We start from the raw sequence: 14,285 nt of genomic DNA, 5'->3' as shown, positions 1-14,285 counted from the left end.
CACAACGCCGACCGGACCGCCCACCCCGGTGAGTATAATATAACGTGTTTTTCTTATCTTTCAGGTTACATCGGAGGCTTATCTAGAGCATTACAGAATGCTGTAGATAAGCCCCCGATGTCTATGCCGGCAGCTGCAATCCGAAAAAAAGGGTGACAGATTCCCTTTAAGCACAAAGTAGTTGAGGGTGCCAGAACAGTAAAATGACTGCTATAAATGGGGTTGAAGCACAGACACTGGCTTCTATCAGAGAGCAGTCAAGAAGCATACATACACTATGTCAGATAGAGGATCTGAAGATTAGGCAACACACTCACATATCAGCTCATCAGCTTCAAGGAAGTCTGTGAGCAGCACCGCAATTGCCACTGCCAGGGCCTCCAAAGTTAGAGCTACCTTTGCTGAGCAGGAGCTGAAATTAATGAAAGAAAAAGTACACCTTGCAAAACGCGCCATGGATGCAGAAGCGGCAGAAGCCGAAGCACAGGTTTTAGAAGAAGCAGCACTTTGCAATTGTAGAAGTGTCAGCTTAAAGGGAATCTGTCACCCTATTTTTCGCCTATCGGCTGCCGGCATTGACATCAGGGGCTTATCTACAGCAGGGTTCCCCAACTCCGGGCCTCAAGGCCCACCAAAAGATCATTGTTATGAATGAGTCACCGTAGGAGGCAAAAGCAGAAATACAAGCTAAGTCCAGAAAACCAGAGAAGTTGGCAACTATCAGATTGCAGACCCCTGAACCTATCAACACAACTAGCAGTAGCCGTGGGGGGTTCCTACGATGCCCTAGACCCCTCGATCACAGCCGGAGAATTAAATAGGCCTAAAGAAAGAAAGGGGAAATCTAAACTGCCCCAGAGCAGACCCCAAAGCAATAGGCAGCCCCCAACATATAATGACGGTGAAGCAAGATGAAAACACTAACACAGACAGAAAGATAGACTGAGCAAAGACGGGGCCCAAAACTACCTAGATAGGAAAGGACAGGAAGGCTGCTGTCTGCAATCTGCCAAAACCCTATCAAAGACATAAGCCAACAAGCTGATATGAAAAAGGCCCTGAAGCAGCTAGGCTTCAAAAACTAAATCAGCACTCAGGTATTTTCAGAAGACAGAGCAAAAGGAATTCAGCACACCCCAGCAGGGAATGGCAGAAATCCAGAAAAACAAAGCAAAACAAAGTCAAAGCACCAATGCAAAAGGCCGAGCAGCAAACTTAGCTTTAGAGGAGCAGGAATTCAGACTGGTCTCCAAGGATCCCACAGAGAAATCACCCGCAGGGCAGAAGGGCATCGGCAGCCTTATATCCAGTCAGTAACTCCACTCAGCCAGTCATCATCATCAGCCTCAGGTGTTTGATAATCAGGCTCACTACCTTTCTTTACCAGAAGAGGGAGTTCCTCGGGCCTCAGTAATGAAGGGGAAAATGAACTCACAACAGTACCTCCCCCTTGAGGAGGGGTCACCGAACCCTCAACTATGCCACCAGGGCGATCAGGGTGAGCCCGATGAAAGGCACGCACCAATCTTTTGGCATGAATATCAGAGGCAGAGACCCAGGAATTATCCTCCTGACCATAACCCTTCCACTTAACCAAATACTGGAGTCTCCGTCTAGCCAGACAGGAATCCAGTACTTTCTCTACCTCATATTCCATGTTACCTTCAACCAATACAGGGTCTGGAGGTGCCACCCCCGGAACAACAGGTTCAACAAACCTCTTCAACAAAGATTTATGGAACACATTATGGATTTTAAAAGTGACAGGAAGAGCCAAACGAAAAGAGACCGGATTAATAATCTCCACAATCTTGTAAGGTCTAATAAATCTAGGCTTAAACTTAGGAGAAGCCACCTTTATAGCAATATTTTTTGATGATAACCACACCATATCACCAACCTTAAACTGGGGGCCAATGGTCCTATGTCGATTGGAAAACCGCTGGGCCTTTTCCTGGGAGAGAGATAACTTATCCACCACTTGGTCCCAGATCTGGTGCATTCTCTCCACCACAGTGTCAACACCTGGGCAGGCAGAGGGCTCCACCTGCCCTGAAGAAAATCGAGGATGAAACCCAAAGTTACAAAAAAAAGGTGACATCAAAGTGGCAGAACTAGCTCTATTATTTAAAGCAAATTCGGTCAAGGGCAAAAATGAAACCCAATCATCCTGATCAGCAGAAATAAAACATCTCAAGTATGACTCCAAGGTCTGGTTTGCTCTCTCTGTCTGCCCATTGGTCTGAAGGTGAAAAGCAGAGGAGAAGGACAACTGAATTCCCAGCCTGGAACAGAAAGTTCTCCAAAATCTAGACACAAACTGGACTCCTCTGTCAGATACAATGTTCTCAGGAATCCCGTGCAAACGAACCACCTGTTGTAAAAACAGGGGCACCAACTCAGAGGAAGACGGCAACTTAGGGAGTGGTACAAGATGAACCATCTTAAAGAACCTATCACAAATCACCCAAATAACAGTCATCCTTTGAGAGACAGGCATATCAGAGATGAAATCCATTGAAATATGGGTCCATGGCCTCTTGGGGACAGGCAAAGGCATCAACAACCCACTAGAGCGAGAACACGATTTAGACCGGGAGCACGTCCCACAAGACTGCACAAAATTCCTGACATCACGAGACAAGGAGTGCCACCAAAAAAAACGACTCACCAGATCTCTAGTACCAAAAATACCTGGATGACCAGCCAAAGCAGAGCAATGAAGTTCAGACATCACTCTCTTCTTCCACTGGTCAGGAACATACAACTTTTCACTGGGACAACGCTCAGGTTTGTCCTCCTGGAACTCTTCCAGAGCACGTCTCAAATCGGGCGAGATGGCAGAAAGAACTACCCCTTCGCCTAAGATGGTAGCAGGCTTGGTCACCACAGGAGAATCAGCAAAGAAGCTCCTAGAGAGGGTGTCTGCCTTGACATTCTTCGTTCCAGGAAGAAAAGAAACCACAAAATCAAAACGTGTAAAAAACAAGGCCCACCTAGCCTGTCTAGGGTTCAAGTGCTTAGCCGACTCTAGGTAAATCAAATTCTTGTGGTCAGTGAGGACCACGACTTGATGCTTAGCTCCCTCCAACCAATGTCTCCACTCCTCAAATGCCCATTTCATGGCCATCAGTTCCCTATTCCCCACATCATAGTTACGTTCAGATGGAGAGAACTTTCGGGAAAAGAAAGCACAGGGATTCATTTTAGATGTTACAGGATCCTTTTGGGACAAAACAGCTCCTGCACCAATCTCAGAAGCATCCACCTCTACCTGGAATGGAAGTGAGACATCAGGTTGACGCAAAACCGGGGCGGAGGTGAATCTTCGCTTCAGCTCCTGAAAGGAAGAAACAGCCTCCGGAGACCAATTTAACACATCAGCACCCTTCTTAGTCAAATCAGTCAATGGCTTGGCAATACTAGAAAATTTTGCTATAAATTTCCGATAAAAATTAGCAAAACCCAAAAACTTCTGGAGGGCCTTCAAAGAAGTGGGCTGAACCCAATCGTAAATGGCCTGTACCTTGGCCGGGTCCATTTCAATAGTTGACGGGGACAAAATAAATCCAAAAAAAGAAATCCTCTGTACTCCAAAAAGGCATTTAGATCCTTTGACATACAGGGAATTCTCCCTCAAGATCCAGAACACAGTCCGAATATGTTCCACATGAGAATCCCAATCCTTGGAGAAGATCAAAATATCATCCAGATAGATAATCAAAAATTTATCGACAAAATCTCGGAAAATATCGTTCATGAAGCACTGGAAGACAGAAGGGGCATTAGTGAGCCCAAAAGGCATCACCAGGTACTCAAAATGTCCCTCCGGAGTATTAAACGCCGTCTTCCATTCATCCCCATGCTTAATGCGAATAACATTATACGCCCCCCTGAGGTCAAGCTTGGTAAACCAGCAAGCACCTTTAACTCTGGAGAATAGATCAGAAATCAGGGGTAACGGATACTGATATTTAACAGTAATTTTGTTGAGGGCACGATAATCAATACAAGGTCTTAATGATCCATCCTTTTTGGCTACAAAAAGAAAACCGGCACCTAAGGGTGACGAGGATGGTCTAATATGACCCTTCTCCAACGCCTCCTTAATATAGGATCGCATAGCCTCGTGCTCGGGTACAGATAAATTGAAGAGCCGACCCTTGGGAAATTTACACCCCGGGCTCAGTTCAATTGCACAGTCATAACTCCTATGAGGAGGCAGAGACGCAGACTCATTCTCACTAAATACATCATAAAAGTCCGCCAAATAATCAGGAACATCATGCGACTGAGGAGAGGTGGAAAACACCGGAGACTCACTAAAGGCACACCGACAACCCCAACTCACCACAGACACAGATTTCCAATCCAAAACTGGATTATGAATTTGTAACCAGGGAAACCCCAGAACAATAGTATCATGCAGATTATGCAACACCAAAAATCTGCAATTTTCTTGATGGTCTGGGGCGACCCGCATTACCACCTGGGTCCAAAACTGAGGTTTATTTTTAGCCAAAGGAGTGGCATCAAAGGGATAGGCGTCTGCAGAGGTGTCATCGGAAATCCACAATGTTTAGCAAAATCCAAGTCCATTAGGTTTAGGGCTGCTCCCGAATCCACAAAAGCCTTGGCGGAAAATGTGGACAGGGAGCAGATCAGAGTAATAGCCAGAAGAAACTTAGGTTGAACACCCCCAACAGAAAACGTGTGTGCAAAGCGTTTCTCTTGTTTAGGACAGACAGAAATAATATGCGAGGCATCTCCACAGAAAAAACACAACTTATTACGCCTTCTGAACTCCTGACGCTGCTCTCTGGAAAAAACTCTATCACATTGCATATGTTCAGACATTTGTTCAACAGGTGGCAACACCTCTCGTGCAGCTTTGCGTTCGCGCAAACGCCGATCAACCTGAATGGCTAATGACATAGAATCGTCAAGACCAGAGGGAACAGGAAATCCCACCATAGTATCTTTTACGGCTTCTGACAACCCCTTCCGAAAGAGAGCAGCCAAGGCATTATCATTCCAGGTAGTAAGTACTGCCCACTTTCGGAATTTTTGACAGTACAATTCTGCAGAATCACGACCCTGGTTCAATGCCAGCAGGGTCTTTTCAGCCTGATCAATGGCATTAGGTTCGTCATACAATAACCCCAAGGCCTGAAAAAATGCGTTCACATTAGTCAGAATAGGATCATCTGGTTTCAAAGAAAACGCCCAATCCTGGGGATCGCCACGCTGCAAAGAGATGACAATTTTAACCTGCTACGTGGAGCTCCCTGACGAGTTAGGCTTCAAGGCAAAAAATAATTTACAATTATTTTTTAAATTCAAAAATTTAGATCGATCCCCAAAAAATACATCAGGTGTAGGAATCTTTGGTTCAGCAGCATGTGAATGAGCAAGGTAGGCGGAAATTCCCCGCACTTCCGTAGCGAGCTGCTCCACACGATCAGACAATTGCTTTATCTCCATTGAGAGAAAAAAAAAAATTCCCCCTACGGCCTCAGAGATATAGAGGAAAAAATATACACACTTTTTTTTTTTTTCTTTTTTTTTTTTTACAATTCTTTCCTGCTATTGAATACCCTAGGATCTGCGGTATGGCGGGTGATTCTGTTATGAATGAGTCACCGTAGGAGGCAAAAGCAGAAATACAAGCTAAGTCCAGAAAACCAGAGAAGTTGGCAACTATCAGATTGCAGACCCCTGAACCTATCAACACAACTAGCAGTAGCCGTGGGGGGTTCCTACGATGCCCTAGACCCCTCGATCACAGCCGGAGAATTAAATAGGCCTAAAGAAAGAAAGGGGAAATCTAAACTGCCCCAGAGCAGACCCCAAAGCAATAGGCAGCCCCCAACATATAATGACGGTGAAGCAAGATGAAAACACTAACACAGACAGAAAGATAGACTGAGCAAAGACGGGGCCCAAAACTACCTAGATAGGAAAGGACAGGAAGGGTGCTGTCTGCAATCTGCCAAAACCCTATCAAAGACATAAGCCAACAAGCTGATATGAAAAAGGCCCTGAAGCAGCTAGGCTTCAAAAACTAAATCAGCACTCAGGTATTTTCAGAAGACAGAGCAAATGGAATTCAGCACACCCCAGCAGGGAATGGCAGAAATCCAGAAAAACAAAGCAAAACAAAGTCAAAGTACCAATGCAAAAGGCCGAGCAGCAAACTTAGCTTTAGAGGAGCAGGAATTCAGACTGGTCTCCAAGGATCCCACAGAGAAATCACCCGCAGGGCAGAAGGGCGTCGGCAGCCTTATATCCAGTCAGTAACTCCACTCAGCCAGTCATCATCATCAGCCTCAGGTGTTTGATAATCAGGCTCACTACCTTTCTTTACCAGAAGAGGGAGTTCCTCGGGCCTCAGTAATGAAGGGGAAAATGAACTCACAACAGATCATGTTTTCAGGATTTCCTTTGTATTGCACAGGTGAAGCAATTATCACCTGAGCAATACTAAGGAAATCCTGAAAACATGATCTGTTGGTGGGCATTGAGGACTGGAGTTGGGGAACCCTGATCTACAGCATGCTGTAATGCTGTAGATAAGCCCCCGATGTAACCTGAAAGATAAGAAAAAAGAAAAAGGAGTTAGATTATACTCACCGGGGTGCAGTCCGGTCTTGGTCCGATGGGTGTTGCGGTCCGGCGCCTCCCTTCTTCTAACGGTGACGTCTTCTTCTTTGCTGCCTGTCATGGCTCCTGCACTGCTCCACCCTGTTGAGGGCAGAGCAGAATACTGCAGTGCGCAGGCGCCGGACCTCTCCCGGCGCCTGCACACTGCAGGACTCTGCTCTGCCCTCATCAGGGTAGAGCAGTGCGTCTGCGCAGGAGCCACGACAGGCAGCAAAGAAGAGGACGTCACCGTTAGAAGATGGGAGGCACGGGACGGGAACACCCATCGGACCGTACCGAACGCCAGGGTGAGAATAATCTAACTCTTTTTTCTTATCTTTCAGGTTACATCGGGGGCTTATCTACAGCATTACAGAATGCTGTAGATAAGCCCCTGATGTCGGTGCCGACAGCTGATAGGCAAAAAATAGGATGACAGATTCCCTTTAAGGCTCGGACTTGAAATTAGTCATCGTGATATCTCACAACGCATTCATCCACTCAATGCCGACTTTTATTCCCCATTGACTTACATTGGGGTCGGGTTTCGGACGAAACTCCAACTTTTTTTGCCCTACCAAAGTCGCTCAACTCTAAATTTAACCCTTTAAAAACATCAGTTACTGATTCAAATCTGTGAAAATGGACTGTATGCCCACTTTGGTGCCAGTTCTGATGCCCAGAACCCATTTGGACCAGGCTGGAGGATCCTGGGTTTGATGTAGGGCTCCATGTTCAACATGGTTGCAGTGTGAGAGCAGTGGCCTAAAGTCATTTAACCCCTTAAAAACATTAGTTACTTATTAAAATCTGTGAAAATGGGCTGTTTGCGCCCTTTGATGCCAATTCTGATGCCCATAACCCCATAACCCATTTGGGCCAGGCTGGAGGGACATGGTTTTATGTGTGTCATCATTATCTGTGTAATCTTAGTGTGAAATAAGCTGCCCAAAGTCATTTAACCCCTAAATACACCAGTTACTTATTCAAATCGACAAAATCTAATATCTGCCCACTTTGATGCCAGTTCTGGCCAGAACCCATTTGGGCCAGGCTAGAGAGACTTGGGTGTGATGTGGGCCTTCCTGTTATATATATATATATACATATATATATATATATATATATATATATATATGTTTGCAATGTGATATCAGTGGCCCAAAGTCATTTAACCCCTTAAAAACATCACTTATTCAAATGGCCAAAATCGACTGTCTGCCCCACTTGGATGACAATTCTGATGCCCAGAAACCATTGAGGCCAGGCTGGTTTGATATGGGGTTCCCTGTTTTATATGTCTGTTAAGAAACCAACTTCAGCCTTGTAGTCTCTGGTACATAGAAGTCTCTGGTACAATGCTGTGCCTGCAAAAGAGGAGACAATTGTGTCTTCTCCTCTTGGTCACCACAGCAGTATCAGCAGCTCCTACATGCTCCATTCTGGCTGCTATCTGAGTCCTGTGTGTGCCTGCTTCTTCACTGCTGTGACTGACTGTCATGATATGCAGGTACATTGGGCCTCAGAGAGCATCCACAAGGGAGCACACCGGAACTGCTGCTGCTGGAGGTCACTGTTCTTGCTTTGGATGCAGAAATTATCTCAGTCCAAGAGAAGATAAGCAGGAGATGAGCTGAGCTCTCTGAATGACCAGAAGAGGGGAAGAGAGAGGGTGTGTGTCCTGATACAAGAGGGGGTGTGTTGGCTGCTTATCACTGTACATTTGGCCGGCCTCAGCATTCGCACTCACCCAACGGGAGCTTCCTTCGTCCTTCCCTTCATCATGGCTGAATGACGTGCGGTGACGCATGCCCAGTGACGCCTCCCTCCAGGTCACATGGTAGTGTCTTTCACTATTGAGCTCCATTTTTCTTTTTTTCTTCATCTTTGCTAGACTCGGTGGGTGGGCAAGCGGGCCCCTCAGCATTCTGGGCCCCATCGCAGCTGCGACCGATAAGACCGCGGTAGTTACGCCCCTGCATATACATCTATAATATAACGCTGTAAGCTTCACTCTGTTTGAAGCCTTTATAGACTATGCAAGCGCGATGCGCCTGCGCAGTCTGGCTCCAGACAGAATGAGGCATCCAGCGGTAAGAGAAGTGTGTATGGTGCTGGAGATGGCGGTATGCGTACACTGCATACCGTGATCTCGGGCGCCATACTTACATACTTACCTGACCGGGAGGAACATTGCCGCGGCGCTTCTCTTCGGCCAGAGACCATGGCAGGAGTGCGCATGGGAATCGCGCAAGCGCATAGCGCTATCCGGCGCCATTTTACTGAAGACACATTTGCAGTGTGTCTTCAGCAATATGGCGCTGGACAGCGCGATATGGTCATGCGCGTACTCCGGCGCCAGACTCCTCACAACGGGACAGCACTGGACACAGGGAAGAAAGGTGAGTAAGTATAAATGTTTGGGTTTTTTTTCTATGTATGCAGTTTAATAGGGGTGAGGGGGACCATACATATCAGGATAGGGGGGTGAGAGGTAGCATGCATACCAGGATAGGGGGTGAGGGGTAGCATGCATACCAGGATAGGGGGTGAGGAGACCATGCATATCAAGAAAAGGGGGTGAGAGGAAAATGCATACCAGGATAGGGGGGTGATGGGACCATGCATACCACGAAAGGGGGGTGAGGAGACCATGCATATCAGGAAAAGGGGGTGAGAGGACCATGCATACCAGGATTGGGTGGTGTGGGGACCATGCATACCATGAAAGGGGGTGAGGAGACCATGCATACCATGAAAGGGGGTGAGGGGACCATGCATACCACGAAAGGGAGGTGAGGGAACCATGCATATCAGGAAAGGGGGGTAAGGGGACCATGCATACCATGAAAGGGGGGTGAGGGGACCATGCATACCAGGAAAGGGGGTGAGGGGACCATGCATACCAGGATAAGGGTTAAGGGGACCATGCATACCAGGATAGGGGGGTCAGAGGACCATGCATACCAGAAAAGGGGGTGAGGGGACCATACATAGCAGGATAAGTGGGTGAGAGGACCATGCATACCAGGAAAGGGGGGTGATGGGACCATGCATACCATGAAGGGGGGTGAGGGGACCATACATACCAGGATAAGTGGGTGAGAGGACCATGCATACCAGGATAGGGGGGTGAGGGGACCATGCATACCAGGATAGGGGGTAAGAGGACCATGCATACCAGGATTGGGGGGTGAGAGGACCATGCATACCAGGATTGGGGGGTGAGGGGTAGCATGCATACCAGGATTGGGGGATGAGGGCACCATGCATACCATGATAGGCATGAGGGGGTACCATGCATACCAGGGTTGGGGGGTGAGGGAACCATGAATACCAGTATATGGATAAGGGGGTACCATGCATACCAGGATTGGGGGATGAGGGTACCATACATACCAGGATAGGGATCAGGGGTACCATGCATACCAGGATAGGAGGGGGGCAGCACATACCAGGATGGGAGAACATATACCAATAAAAATGCTCACCACCTGGGCGTAGAACAAGTTCATAGCTAGTTCATAGATATATATGGTGCTACAGTGTGCTTCCTTTTTTGTTTGAATGTATATGTAATGTGTATGTTGCGATCATGGCTGCGCAGAGCAGACTGTTACACCTAGCCTAGGTGCACGTGGATTTGTGGAACCACTGTGCCACATAGCCGGGCTTTCCCAGGAAGGGGCGTAATTAAGCTGCTACCTTGATGTTCACTGGAGCCTCTAATAGTGAGGTCAGGCTTGTATGACAGGTAGTCTTCAGGTACCACTCCAGGTCTGAACCTGGTACTGCAGCTGCTGAGGTACACTAACACTACTTTAGGGCTTAGTTCAGACACGCCGGTCTAGGTTTCAGTATCAGGGTTAAGCCACTCATAGACAGGGGAATAGTGTTCATGCACTGGCCACACTAGGACCAGGGGACTTTGGGAACAGGTCTGGCTGCTATGGGACCAGGAGACAATATTCATGTACTGGCCACTCTGGGACCATGGGACAGGGTTTAGTGTTGTGAGCTCATTTTCTCATTCACGTTTGATGTCCGATGAACTCCCTCTGCTGGAGAAAGGAGGTGGTGAAACTGATTTGGATGGGAGAAACCTGTCACCTGAACAGCTGGATTGCGATTGGACATCCAGAATCTCTGAGTGGATATAAGGCAGCCAACGCCCTGTAGGGTTGCTGGTGATTTCTCTGCTCTGAGCTCTGGCCTCCAGTTCAGTTCCTGTCTTCTAAAGCTAAGTTTTGCTCTGTTATTGTTCCATGAGATTTTGTCTGATTTGCTTAGTTTTGTGTTCTGCCAGCCCCGGCTGGGGCTCTGCTGAATTTCCATTTTTGTCCCTGATCGGTTAAATCTCTTTTGCTCTGTCTTCAGAATATATCGGAGTGCTGATATAGGGATTTTGAAGTCTAGTGACTTCAGGGCCGTTTTTCCTATCAGACGTGTTAGGACATTTTTGGTAGGGTTTTTGCGGATTGCAGCCAGCATCTTTCTGTCCTTTCCTATCTAGTTAGTTGGGCCTCATCGTTTGCTCTGCCTGTCTTTCTGTCTGTGCTTGTGTTTTCATCTGTTTTCACCGACAATACAAGTTGGGGGCTGTCTATTGCTTTGGGGTCTGCTCTGGGGCAGTTTAGATTTCCCCTTTCTTTCTTTAGGCTTATTTAGTTCTCCGGCTGTGAAGTGGCGTCTAGGACCACCGTAGGAACGCTCCACGGCTACTGTTAGTTGTTGTGAATAGGATCAGCGGTCTGCAATCCGCTAGCTACCAACCTCTCCGGTTTTCTGGACTTAGCTTGCATTTTTGTTTTTTCCTCCTCCGGTGACTCATTCATAACACAATCACCAGCCATACCGCAGATTCTAGGGTACTCAATAGCAGGAAAGAACTGTTAAAAAAAAAAAAAAAAAAGTGTCAGAATTTTTTTTTTTTTAATGTATATTTTTTCCTCTTTTTCTCTGGGGCCGTAGGAGGAATTTTTTCTTAATGGAGATTAAGCAATTGTCTGATCGTGTGGAGCAGCTCGCTGCTGAACTGCAGGGAATTTCCGCCTATCTTGCTCATTCACATGCTGCTGAACCAAAGATCCCTACTCCTGATGTGTTTTTTTGGGGATCAGTCTAAATTTTTGAATTTTAAGAATAATTGTAAATTATTTCTTGCCTTGAAGCCTAGATCATCTGGGAGCTCTGCGCAGCAGGTTAAAATTGTCATCTCTTTGCTGCGTGGCGATCCCCAGGATTGGGCGTTTTCTTTGACACCTGATGATCCTATTCTAACTGATGTGGATGCATTTTTTCAAGCCCTGGGGTTGTTGTATGATGAACCTAATGCTATTGATCAAGCTGAAAAAGCCCTGTTGGCATTGAGCCAGGGTCAGGATTCTGCAGAGTCGTACTGTCAAAAATTCCGAAAGTGGGCGGTCCTTACTACCTGGAATGATGGTGCCTTGGCAGCTCTCTTTCGGAAGGGTTTGTCAGAAACCGTAAAAGATACTATGGTGGGATTTCCTGTTCCCTCTGGTCTTGACGATTCTATGTCATTAGCCATTCAGGTTGATCGGCGTTTACGTGAACGTAAAATTACACAAGAAATGTTGCCACCTGTTGAACAAATGTCTGAACCTATGCAATGTGATAGAGTTTTGTCTAGGGCGCAATGTCAGGAGTTCAGAAGGCGTAATAAGCTGTGTTTTTTCTGTGGAGATGCCTCTCATAATATTTCTGTCTGCCCTAAACGAGAGAAACATTTTGCACACACATTTGCTGTGGGTGGTGTACAACCTAAGTTTCTTCTGGCAATTACTCAGATCTACTCCCTGTCCACATTTTCCGCTAAGGCTTTTGTGGATTCAGGAGCGGCTCTGAACCTGATGGACTTGGATTTTGCTAAATGTTGTGGGTTTCCTATGACACCTCTGCGGACGCCTATCCCTTTGCGGGGTATTGATGCTACTCCCTTGGCGAAGAATAAACCTCAGTTTTGGACCCAGGTGGTAATGCGGGTCGCCCCAGACCATCAAGAAAATTGCAGATTTTTGGTGTTGCATAATTTGCATGATACCATTGTTCTGGGGTTTCTCTGGTTGCAAATCCAGTTTGGATTGGAAATCTGTGTCTGTGGTGAGTTGGGGTTGTCAGTGTGCTCTTAGTGACACTCCTGTTTTCTCCACCTCTCAGTCGCATGATGTTCCTGACTATTTGGCTGATTTTTATGATGTATTTAGTGAGAATAAGTCTGCGTCTTTGCCTCCTCATAGGAGTTATGACTGTGCAATTGAGCTGAGCCCTGGGTGTAAATTTCCCAAGGGTCGACTTTTCAATTTATCTGTACCCGAGCAGGAGGCTATGCGATCTTATATTAAGGAGTTGTTGGAGAAGGGTCATATTAGACCATCCTCTTCACCCTTGGGTGCTGGTTTTTTTTCGTGGCCAAGAAAGATGGTTCATTAAGGCCTTGTATTGACTAGTGTTCCCTCAACAAAATTACTGTTAAATATCAGTATCCGTTGCCCCTGATTTCTGATCTATTCTCCAGAGTTAAAGGTGCTTGCTGGTTTACCAAGCTTGACCTCAGGGGGGGTATAATCTTATTCGCATTAAGCATGGGGATGAATGGAAGAAGGCGTTTAATAATCCGGAGGGACATTTTGAGCAGCTGGTGATGCCTTTTGGGCTCACTAATGCCCCTTCTGTCTTCCAGTGCTTCATGAATGATATTTTCCGGGACTTTGTGGATAAATTTTTGATCATCTATCTGGATGATATTTTGATCTTTTCCAGGGATTGGGACTCTCATGTGGAACATGTTCGGACTGTGTTCCGGATTTTGAGGGAGAATTCCCGAAATGCCTTTTTGGTGTACAAAGGATTTCATTTTTGGGATTTATTTTGTCTCCGTCAACTATTGAAATGGACCCGGCCAAGGTACAGGCCATTTATGATTGGGTTCAGCCCACTTCTTTGAAGGCCCTCCAGAAGTATTTTGGTTTTGCTAATTTTTACTTTAAATTTATAGCTAATTTTTCTGGTATTGCCAAACCATTGACTGATTTGACTAAGAAGGGTGCTGATGTGCTGAATTGGTCTCCAGAGGATGTTTCTTCCATTCAGGAGCTGAAGCGGAGGTTCACTTCTGCTCCGGTTTTGCGGCAACCTGATGTCTCACTCCCGTTTCAGGTAGAGGTGGACGCTTCTGAGATTGGTGCAGGAGCTGTTTTGTCCCAAAAAGATCCGGTAACATCTAAAATGAATCCCTGTGCTTTCTTTTCCCGAAAGTTCTCCCCATCTGAACGCAACTATGATATGTGGAATCGGGAACTGTTAGCCATGAAATGGGCATTTGAGGAGTGGAGACATTGGTTGGAGGGAGCTAGACATCAAGTCGTGGTCCTCACTGACCACAAGAATTTGATTTACCTTGAGTCAGCCAAACGCTTGAATCCTAGACAGGCTAGGTGGGCCTTGTTTTTCACACGTTTTGATTTTGTGGTCTCTTTTCTTCCGGGCACTAAGAATGTCAAAGCAGACACCCTCTCTAGGAGTTTCTTTGCTGATTCTCCTATTGTGACCAAGCCTGTTACCATCTTAGGTGAGGGGGTAGTTCTTTCTGCCATCTCGCCCGATTTGAGACGTGCTCTGGA

The sequence above is a fragment of the Dendrobates tinctorius genome, unplaced genomic scaffold (genome assembly GCF_039654945.1).
Source record: "Dendrobates tinctorius isolate UK_male_01 unplaced genomic scaffold, ASM3965494v1 ptg000015l, whole genome shotgun sequence".
In the NCBI taxonomy this organism is placed as follows: Eukaryota; Metazoa; Chordata; class Amphibia; order Anura; family Dendrobatidae; genus Dendrobates; species Dendrobates tinctorius.
Note: the sequence above shows the minus strand (reverse complement) of the source record.